The sequence below is a fragment of the Hylobates moloch genome, unplaced genomic scaffold, assembly GCF_009828535.3.
Source record: "Hylobates moloch isolate HMO894 unplaced genomic scaffold, HMol_V3 SCAFFOLD_3, whole genome shotgun sequence".
Taxonomy (NCBI): Eukaryota; Metazoa; Chordata; class Mammalia; order Primates; family Hylobatidae; genus Hylobates; species Hylobates moloch.
In genome coordinates, this window is record NW_026652278.1 from 89,369,105 (window position 1) to 89,380,293 (window position 11,189).

The window sequence follows — 11,189 nt, forward strand, 5'->3', positions numbered from 1 at the left end:
GATATGCCATACTGGTTTTTAAAGTTTCTTATGAAATTGCCTTTTGGAATTCCTAGAACTCTGCAGTTAACAAAATCTAAACATAAAAGGTTGTCTCAATAACCAATTACTAAGAGCAAGTAACTCACATTTTTATACTGAGTTTCATATTTTAACTTATGTTTTATCAATAGCCATCTGGACTATGAGATTTTAAAATAGTGCTCTCTGAGACACCCCTAGGATATGGGAACTGTGAAATCAACACACAAATCAGTTACTCCTGCATGATTTCCAGATTGTGTCATAATTAAATCCTCATTACCAGGGCCTTTGTTTCATAATGTATTGAGTTCACTACTGTATGAAACATGTCATGTCATGTAAAAGCAGCCATAAGGTAAGTTGTGTTATAGCAGATAAAATCCCACAGAGATGGCCTCATCTTTGGGTCTTGATTTAAAATAGACTCAATAAAACCCAAAAGTATTCATCTAAAAAGAATAAATAGCTTTTTAAATATGAAAACTTTATGGATCCCCATCATCATTCAACAATGATTTTTTTCCAGTATTTTGATCATGCTAATATTTATACACATTTAAACATTATGCCAATTGTAAACTGTATTAAATCACATACATCAGTCCTAGGATCGTAAGTAGAAATGTCTCCAACATGATCCCAAGGACTTAAAAACCACTTAGAAGAAACACTTAAACCTCACAGATTTGTAAAACAAAGGAATTTCTGCCTAGAATAGTTTTCAGTTATTTAATTTCTGAAACACAATTGATTCAATTAATAGAAAAATTATTTTGTTGCCAGTAGAATGGTACTGATAATGGCTTGAAAGTAGAAAAATTAGTTCAGAATCCCCTCTCACAGACGACTGATTAAAATTTATTTCATAGTATTTATAGAGGTTTAGGTTCTTTAGAGAAGGCCAGCTTAATTTAAAGAAAACTTGCTGATACATATTAGATAGCCAAGGATTCATAGATTTAATAAATATATGATATGCAAACTTCCAATTTGGAAAAATTAAATTGAAGACAAAGGACTACCTTAAGTATAGATATGATTAAGCTCAGATATAAGGATTTATGTGCCAAAAGGCCTAGTGTATTACAGTTGAGTCCATCTCTGTCTGCATTAAAATCTTATAATAAGCCTTCCTCAGATTCACTTTGAGTTTGTTTTTTGTAAAAACTATAGACAATAAATAAACTGAGAAGAATAAGAACTAAAGAAACAGCAGCAGCCATTACAACAATGGCAAAACATTGGTACTACTCCCCTCAATGAAGAGTAAAATGCCCAGAGATGGGAGTTAGGCACAGTGACTCTATTTGAAGCTCTTTCTTTGGCAATGTATTTCAGAAACATCTTTTAGATGTTTTTATACCTGTGAAAAGAAGGGAGGAATGAGTTAAAAAAAAGTGGCTGAGAAAGTGGAACATAAAAAATAGGCAGAATAATCAAAAACGACCCACTTAAAAAATGGTAAAAATGGAAAAATAATACACATGTACATTGTGTATTTTCTATTTTTCTGAGTGTTTTAGGATTTATTTTGGGTTGAGTTTAGATCAAGTAAATATTAAGCAAACTTCGAGACTGGTCTTAAGGCAGCACTTTTTCAAATCTGCTGCTGATTAATGCATGTGCAAAATTCAAATAAAAATTATTTTCAGTGAAAATTGGTTCTACTGCAGCAAACAATTAGTGGTTGCTTTTGCCAGAAGAAGCAAGTGTGGATTCTAACACTGCACAAATACATTTCTACATCCCAGGTGGTATTTGCTTAATTCATTTATCACCTTCATTAGAACCATACCTTGTCTCACAGGGTAATGTCAAAACTTGAATGCCTCTTGTTCTACTATCCCTCACATATTCACAAAGGCAAGGTGTTGACATAAATAATTAAGAACTGATTGAACATAATTAATAACAATTGTTGTATGACTTCTCAATTAATATCTTAAATCTTTCATCAACTTTTAAAAAATATGTAAAGAAATAGTAAAAGAAACCGATTTGACTTTTTATCTTTCCATTGCTTGAAATCTGACAGATGAATAAAGGCATAAAAATCAAAAGATGTGTAATGGGGAGACAGGAAAAAAGGGCAGTAAATAAACAAGGTAGCACACGTTTCAATAAGGCCTGCACATGTATGGATAAGGTTGCATGTGTATAGATAAGGCCAGCGGTGTGAGTAATCCACACTAAAAAAAAAAAAAAAAAAAACACTGGATATGAGAATCACCCTTCTCATGGAAAGTTTTAGCTAGGCCAAAAACTATAACATTCTGACCAAGAGAGAAATAATTTTTTAAAAAGCTAAGAAGAAAAAGACTGATGATTTTTTTTGATAGGATGTTAAGTAGTTCTACCAACAGATGCTTTGATGACTTAAGAAAAAACTCATTAAATGTCAGGTATAATGTTTTTACTTCTTGAAGACATTTACATTTAAGGATGAATGGTATCTGGAAAACAAATGTGGGTTCTTCCCAACCCAACATATTTAGATAATTCATTAAAAGATTAAACCAATAATTTAACTTTCTTACTTTAAAAAAGGGCCTGATTAAGTAAAACTTTTTACAATTTTAATTCAAACTGTTTTAAAAACCAATTTTTTAAACCATTTTTTGTAATGTTTACTAATGCAGAAAAAAATCTATGAGTATGACACTATTGCATCATGTTTACCACTCATCATTGAGTGAACTTGTATCTGGGTTTAGTATGGTTTCCCAATTATTATTATAAAAATTACTTTAGGCATATATTGTTCACTTCGAGAAACTTAAAGAGTTAAGAATTGACTTTGGAGATAGATATATAATGGAAACCAAGATTAAGTACTCACAGGAATTTCACAAAGTGAAGGGGAAAAAAATGGAGGAAAAAAGCAAAATATTAAATTTATTTCCCCTAAGACTCTATTAGAAAAACAAAGTGTTCTTTTTCATAGATTATTTGCAATTTAAAAGAGGACTACAAAGAAAAGACAATGCTTTCCCAAGAGAAGTGAATTGCTAAAGGTAGAAGTGCAGATATCCATATAAGAACATTTCACTCAGGCTTAGGCCACCTGTACACAGATGTGAACCTAGTTAGATCTCAATGCTTAGAATAGAATGGAATGCGAATAAAATTCTCACTGGTTTGTTTAACTGCAGGCAGACTATCTGGGCTTCCTGTGGATGCACTAAATAAGTACTGAATCAAACCAACAAATTTTTCTTTTGTTACCAGGCTGTTAAGCTGTAACACTCTTGCTTTCAAGGCGCCCACTGTTGTGCTGCTTATTTATTCTGACGCATATTTCTTGTCTCACACATACCCACTTTGGTAAAATTTCTGCCTTTTTTTTTTTGACAAGCTCTTGCTCTATCACCCAGGCTAGTGTACAGGACTGCAGTGGTGTGATCTTGGCTCACTGCGACCTCCACCTCCTGGGTTCAAGTCATTCTCCCACCTCAGCCTCCTGAGTAGCTGGGACTACAGGCATGCACCACCATGCCCAGCTAATATATATATTTTTGTATATGTTATAGAAAAAGGGTTTCATCACATTGCCCAGGCTGGTCTTAAACTTGTGAGCTCCAGTGATCCCTGGCCATGGCCTCCCAAAGTGTAGGGATTAAAGACATAAGCTACTGTGCCAGGCCTCTGGCTTTCTTTTCAAGAAAATTCTGATTGTTTAAGAAAAATGTAGCTAGAATTTATGTATCCTATCATCTGAGACAAATTTACCTCTACTTTTTATTTGTCATTAATTAAAATGCTACATTCCAAAAAATGATGAACTACACAGCGTTAAGCACTCACACTTGAAAGTCACATGGACATGAAATGCTATCCTGGCTGGGCACGGTGGCTCACGCTCATAATCCCAACACTTTGGGAGGCAAGGGTGGAAGGATGCTTTGAAGCCAGGAGTTCATGACAAGCCTGGGCAACAAAGCAAGATCTTTGTTTCTCTAAAAAAGAAAAATTAATTTGAAAAAAAAATAGTCATGCACAGTGGCATTTGCCTGTATTCTCAGCTACTTAGGAGGCTGAGGTGGTAGGATCCCTTGAACCAAGAAATTCAGAGGCTGCAGTGAGCTATGATAACACCAGCCTGGGTGAAAAAAAAAACAAAGAAGAAGAAAAAGAAATCTTCTCCTCACCTCACATTGATTCCAATATTGGTGACATGGTTTGGCTCTGTGTCCCCACCCAAATCTCATCTTGTAGCTCCTATAATTCCTATGTGTTGTGGGAGGGGGCCCAGTGGGAGATGATTGAATAATGGGGGCAGGTCTTTTCCATGCTGTTCTCATGATAGTGAGTGTGTCTCAGGAGATCTGATGGTTTTTAAAAATGGGGTTTGCATGCACAAGCTCTTTTTTTTTTGCCTGCCACCATCCACATAAGATGTGACTTGCTCCTCCTTGCCTTCCGCCATGATTGTGAGGCCTCCCCAGCCGTGTGGAACTGTAAGTTCAATTAAACCTCTTTCCCTGGTAAATTGCCTAGTCTCCAGTATGTCTTTATCAGCAGAGTGAAAACAGACAAATACAATTGGTCACCTTGGACAATTTACTGAATTCCTCAGAATCTCAGTTTATAGGGTTGTTCTGAGTATTGAATTAAATTATCCAAAACACTCAGCCCTCAGTCCTTTTTTGGAACATTGTGAGTTAACGTGAAATGTTAACTATTATTGTTATTAAAAAATAATGAAGGAAATACCTAAATAAATGCATTAAGCAACCAACAAATTTAAAATGCCAGCCACATAGCACAATATAGCTCAGGGATCCAAAAACTAAATGTGTGGGCCAATCTGGTCCATTGCCTATTTTTGTAAATATCTTTTAATGTACTGTCTATGGCTACTTTTGCACTACAGTGACAGCGTTGAGTGGTTGTAACAGACACTCTATGACCCTACAAAGGCAAAAATATTTACTGTTTGGCCTCTTATAGGATAAATTTGCTGACATATGGCATCATTCATTACCAACCATCAGAGTCAAAACCATCCAAATCATAAGTCATGAACATTGGTTGCACCAGAGCTATTCTTTTGTACATCTTAAACCCCCTCATTTTTTACTCTGAATTTATTTCTCAATATTTGAAGCCCTGAATATGGCCAATAAATAGCATAACTTTATTTGTGCTATGAACCAATTGATAGATGAAAAAGAAAGCAGATTCTCAAATATCATCATTAGTATTTGTAGTAATAATGTTGATATTAGGAAAAATGAATTATATTTGTTTGGAAGTAGACTTTCTAATACTAATAACCAGAATTAGATAGATGTACCTCTGTCACAAACAGCTGGACTAGGGCAAATTTCCTGTTACAGGGTAGAGATGTCCAGTCAAAATTAATCATGGTGTACAAGAGAAGAACTTGTGCTCTAGGTAGGCATCCTGACTCCCAAGAATGAAAGAGAAGGAGAAGATAGGAAAAAGCTCATGCACACCTACCAAGTCCCTATCCTAAACTTTCCAATAAGGCAACTGACTTCACCAATATGAAATGAGGTAAAGGGCTAGAGGATAGGAAAGTTACACTAGCTGAGTTACAGCTACATGAAAAGATGCATCTGAAGTTGGGAAGAAACAATTTTTTTTTTTTTTGAGACAGAGTCTCGCTCTGTCGCCCAGGCTGGAGTGCAGTGGCACAATCTCGGCTCACTGCAAGCTCTGCCTCCAGGGTTCACGCCATTCTCCTGCCTCAGCCTCTCCGAGTAGCTGGGACTACAGGTGCCTGCCACCACGCCCGGCTAATTTTTTTGTATTTTTAGTAGAGACGGGGTTTCACTGTGGTCTCGATCTCCTGACCTCGTGATCTGCCCGCCTCGGCCTCCCAAAGTGCTGGGATTACAAGCGTGAGCCACGGCGCCCGGCCAGGGGAAGAAACAATTCTAACAATGAATACGACAAAATCATTGTAAAACCTTAAAAAGGGACCCAAAGTAATTACTACACTTTAAAATATTTTCAGAAAAAAGTTATTTCCAGAGGTCAATAAGGATGAGCATATAAAACTTATGTTACCACATAAAAATTAGGTGTGTTGGAAAATGACACCACATGCCAATCTGTCACTCAAAATGTATAATTTATTATTGTGAATTATTAAATCATACTCAAAATTTAGCCAAATATTAAAGATATTCTTAATACTTAATGTTCTTAATATTCTTAATATCTGATATATATGCTAAATATTCAGAATTAAACTGGACTGTTTACCTTTTTGTTTCTTACAGATTGAATTGCTTACCCTTCTGATGAAGAATAACGACTCAATGAGGGACAGAACAAAATGGTGGAGTCGTACTCCCAGTGATTATCCATCTGAAAAAAACATCAAATCAAACAACTATCCACTCATGAAAATACCTTCATAAGAGCTAACGAAACCAGGTAGCAGATCACAGTACCTAGTTGTAGCACAGTAATAAGAAAAGACACATCAAAGAGGGTAGAAAGGATAGTTTTGTATTACTCACATCACATGTGCCTAATCCCCTGGCAGCAAAGCATGGAGAAAGATATTGTCCAATTTGGGGGAAAGAGAGAGAAGCATGCACAGAATGTTAAGCCCCAACACCAGGCTCACCACAGTAAAACACACAACTGGGGAGACCCTCAGAGCATAACAGTCCAGGCCAGTACTCACGGAATGAGCCTCTAGACCCACCCTAGCATAAGTGGACCATACAGCCCCAGGCTTCAGGCTTGCATGCTGAACTCTGTCACGCATCACAAATAAGTCCAGTCACTGACCCTGGGGTTCTGGACAGCCCTCAAGGGCAGACAGTCCCTAGTGGCCATGGGGTTCTGAAGTGTCACTAAGTTGCTCTAGCCACATCTGTCTTAGGCTTCTGGACCACCCTAACACTAACACTGCACCAGCCTTAGTGGGCCCCAGACTTCTAGCAACACTGTTATGGCCACAGCTTTCCAAGGTTTCTGGTACACCCCAGTACTGTGCCTGCTGCAGAGGTTTCCCAGACAAAACCAGTCCGCAAAGAATTGAATAAATACCTACTACTTCAGATGCACAGACACTGATGCATGATCACAAGGATTGAAAAAATCAGGGAAACATAACATCACCAAAATGGACAAAACAATGAGCTAGTGACTAACTCTAAAGAAACAGACATGTAGGAACTATCTGACAAAGATTTTAAAGGAACTATTTTAAGAAACCTCAGACTATTTTAATAAAATACAGAAAAAATTCAATAAAATGGGGAAAACAATAAACGGGCAGGAAGAAAAATTTAGTAGAGAGATTGAAATAATTGACAAAAAAAGAAGCACTGGAGATGGAAAATAAACAAAATTTTAAAATTCAATTGAGAGAGGTGGAACAAATGGCCAAACAGAAGTCTCCACTAGTCATCCTCTCCCCCGCAAAAACACCAGGTTAAAATTATCTTCAGAAGAACCAAAAATCAGGTGGGTACCCACATACCTGGTTTTAACTGCATATGGCTGAAAAAGGCACAGAAGAGGGGGAAAGGCAGTCTTGAATTACCAATGCCTTTTCTCCCCCATGCCCCGCAACAGCCACATGGTACAGAGAAAGAATCTGGACACTTGAGAGAGGGAAAGCACAGGGATTGGGAAACGTGTTGAACTCAGTGCTCAGCAGAAAGCAAAACTAGGTTGAACTCAGCTGAAGCCTGCCCATGGAGGAAGTATTGAAACCAGTTCTAGTCAGAGGAGAATTGCCCATACCAGAGGTCAGAATTTGAGTTCCTGCAAGCCTTACACCACAAGCTAAAGTGCTCTTGGGACCTAAAGAAACTTGAAAGAGAGTCTAGGCCACAAGGACTCCAACTCCCAGACAAGTCCTACTACCAAACTGGGCTCACAGTGGACTTCCAGGGCAGCCAAGTGAGTGCTTGCACCCCTTCTCCTCAACCTCAGGATGTAGTTTCTTGCTCCAGAAGAGACCCCTTCCTTTTACTTGAGGGGAGGAGGGGGAAGAGTCAAGAAGACTTAGTCTGGCATCTTGGATACCAGCTCAGCCACAACATGATGGGACACTAGTCAGAGTCATGAGGTCCAAGCTCCCAGATGACATTTCTAGACACATCTTGGGACAGAAAGAAACAGGCTGCCTGAAGCTAAGGACCCATTCCCAGCAAGACCCATCACCTGCTGACTAAAAAGGTCTTGGACCCTGAATAATAGGCAACAATACCCAGTAGTACACCATAAGCCTTAGGTGAGACTCTGAGACTAACTGGCTTCAGGTAGGACTCAGCATATTCTTAACTGTGGTGGCTATGGGGAGAGGTTCCTTCTGCTTGAGAAAAGCAGAGACAAATGTAAATTAATTAAAGCCTTGCACCTTAGGTACCAGTTCAGCTATGGGAGAGGGTAGAGCTTTAAACAAGTTCTTGGAATTTCCAATTCTAGGCCTTGGCTCTTGGGTGGCATTCCTGGATCTTCCCTGGGCCATGGAGAAACCCATTGCCCTAAAGGGTGAGTCCCAGGCCAGGCAACATTCATCACAAGCTGACCAAAGAGCCTTTGGACCTTAGGAATATCGGCAGTAGCCTCACAGTACTCCCTGTAGGCCTGTGGTGCTGATGGCCATGGGCTGAGGCTTCTCTGTCTATGGAATGGAGTGTGGGGGAGTGGAGGAAGAATAGGAAGGACTACCTCTTGTGGTTTGAATGCCAGCTTAGCTTCAATATAATAGAATACCAGGTAGATGTCTAAGGCTTTTGACTCTATTATCTGGCTCCTAGACAGCATATCTGGCTCTCCCAGGGCCTAGGAGAGCTCAACACCCTGAAGGAAAGGACATAAGCCTGATTGTTTTCACCACCTACTGATTATAGAGCCCTAAGTCCTTCAGGGAACATAGGTGGTAGCCAGGTAGTGGTTACAGAAGACCTTGGGAGAGACCCACTGCTGCGGTGGCTTCAGGTCTGACCCAACAGAATCCCACTGATGATGTACACAGAAGTACTCATGCCACCCAACCCTTAGCTGCAAGCAGTTCAGAACAGAGAGAGAGGGGGAGAGAGACACTCTATTTGTTTGAGGGAAAGTAAGGGAAGAGAACAAGGGTCTCTGGCTCATAATCCAGAGAATTCTTCCAGATATTATCCAAGATCATCAAGGCAGTACTTTTGTGAGTCTGCAAGAACCACAGCATTACTGGGCTTTTGGGCCCCCTAATGCAGATATGGCTTAGGTCACAATACCCAAATCCTGTTGATACCTGAAAAGCGTTCCCAAAGGCTTCAGAGGATCAAACTACTCTGAGCTACGAGAGGAAATTCAAAACAATAGCAAAGAAGTTAAAAACTTTGAAAAAAAATTAGAAGAATGGATAACTAGAATAACCAATGGAGAGAAGGGCTTAAAGGAGCTGATGGAGCTGAAAGCCAAGTTTCGAGAACTACGCGAAGATTGCAGAAGCCTCAGTAGCAGATGCAATCAACTGGAAGAAAGGGTATCACTGATGGAAGATGAAATGAATGAAATGAAGAGAGAAGGGAAGTTTAGAGAAAAAAGAATAAAAAGAAATGAACAAAGCCTCCAAGAAATTTGGGACTATGTGAAAAGACCAAACCTACGTCTGATTGGTGTACCTGAAAATGACGGGGAGAATGGAACCAAGTTGGAAAACACTCTGCAAGATATTATCCAGGAGAACTTCCCCAATCTAGCAAGGCAGGCCAACATTCAGATTCAGGAAATACAGAGAATGCCACAAAGATACTCCTCGAGAAGAGCAACTCCAAGACACATAATTGTCAGATTCACCAAAGTTGAAATGAAGGAAAAAATGTTAAGGGCGGCCAGAGAGAAAGGTCGGGTTACCCACAAAGGGAAGCCCATCAGACTAACAGCTGATCTCTTGGCAGAAACTCTACAAGCCAGAAGAGAGTGGGGGCCGATATTCAACATTCTTAAAGAAAAGAATTTTCAACCCAGAATTTCCTATCCTGCCAAACTAAGCTTCATAAGTGAAGGAGAAATAAAATACTTTACAGACAAGCAAATGCTGAGTGATTTTGTCACCACCAGGCCTGCCCTAAAAGGGCTCCTGAAGGAAGCACTAAACATGGAAAGGAACAACTGATACCAGCCACTGCAAAAACACGCCAAATTGTAAAGACCATCGAGGCTAGGAAGAAACTGCAGCAACTAACGAGCAAAATAACCAACTAACATCATAATGACAGGATCAGATTCACACATAACAATATTAACGTTAAATGTAAATGGGCTAAATGCTCCAATCAAAAGACACAGACTGGCAAACTGGATAAGGAGTCAGGAACCATCAGTGTGCTGTATTCAGGAAACCCATCTCACATGCAGAGACACACATAGACTCAAAATAAAGGGATGGAGGAAGATCTATCAAGCAACTGGAAAACAAAAAAAGGCAGGGGTTGCAATCCTAGTCTCTGATAAAATAGACTTTAAACCAACAAAGATCAAAAGAGACAAAGAAGGCCATTACATAATGGTAAAGGGATCAATTCAACAAGAAGAGCTAACTATCCTAAATATATATGCACCCAACACAGGAGCACCCAGATTCATAAAGCAAGTCCTGAGTGACCTACAAAGGGACTTCAACTCCCACACAATAATAATGGGAGATTTTAACACCCCACTGTCAACATTAGACAGATCAACGAGACAGAAAGTTAACAAGGATATCCAGGAATTGAACTCAGCTCTACATAAAGTGGACCTAATAGACATCTACAGAACTCTCCACCCCAAGTCAACAGAATATACATTTTTTTCAGCATCACACCACACATATTCCAAAATTGACCACATAGTTGGAAGTAAAGCTCTCCTCAGCAAATGCAAAAGAACAGAAATTATAACAAACTGTCTCTCAGACCACAGTGCAATCAAACTAGAACTCAGGATTAAGAAACTCACTCAAAACCGCTCAACTACATGGAAACTGAACAACCTGCTCCTGAATGACTATTGGGTACATAATGAAATGAAGGCAGAAATAAAGATGTTCTTTGAAACCAACGAGAACAAAGACACAACATACCAGAATCTCTGAGACACGTTCAAAGCAGTGTGTAGAGGGAAATTTATAGCACTAAATGCCCACAAGAGAAAGCAGGAAAGATCCAAAATTGACACCCTAACATCACAATTAAAAG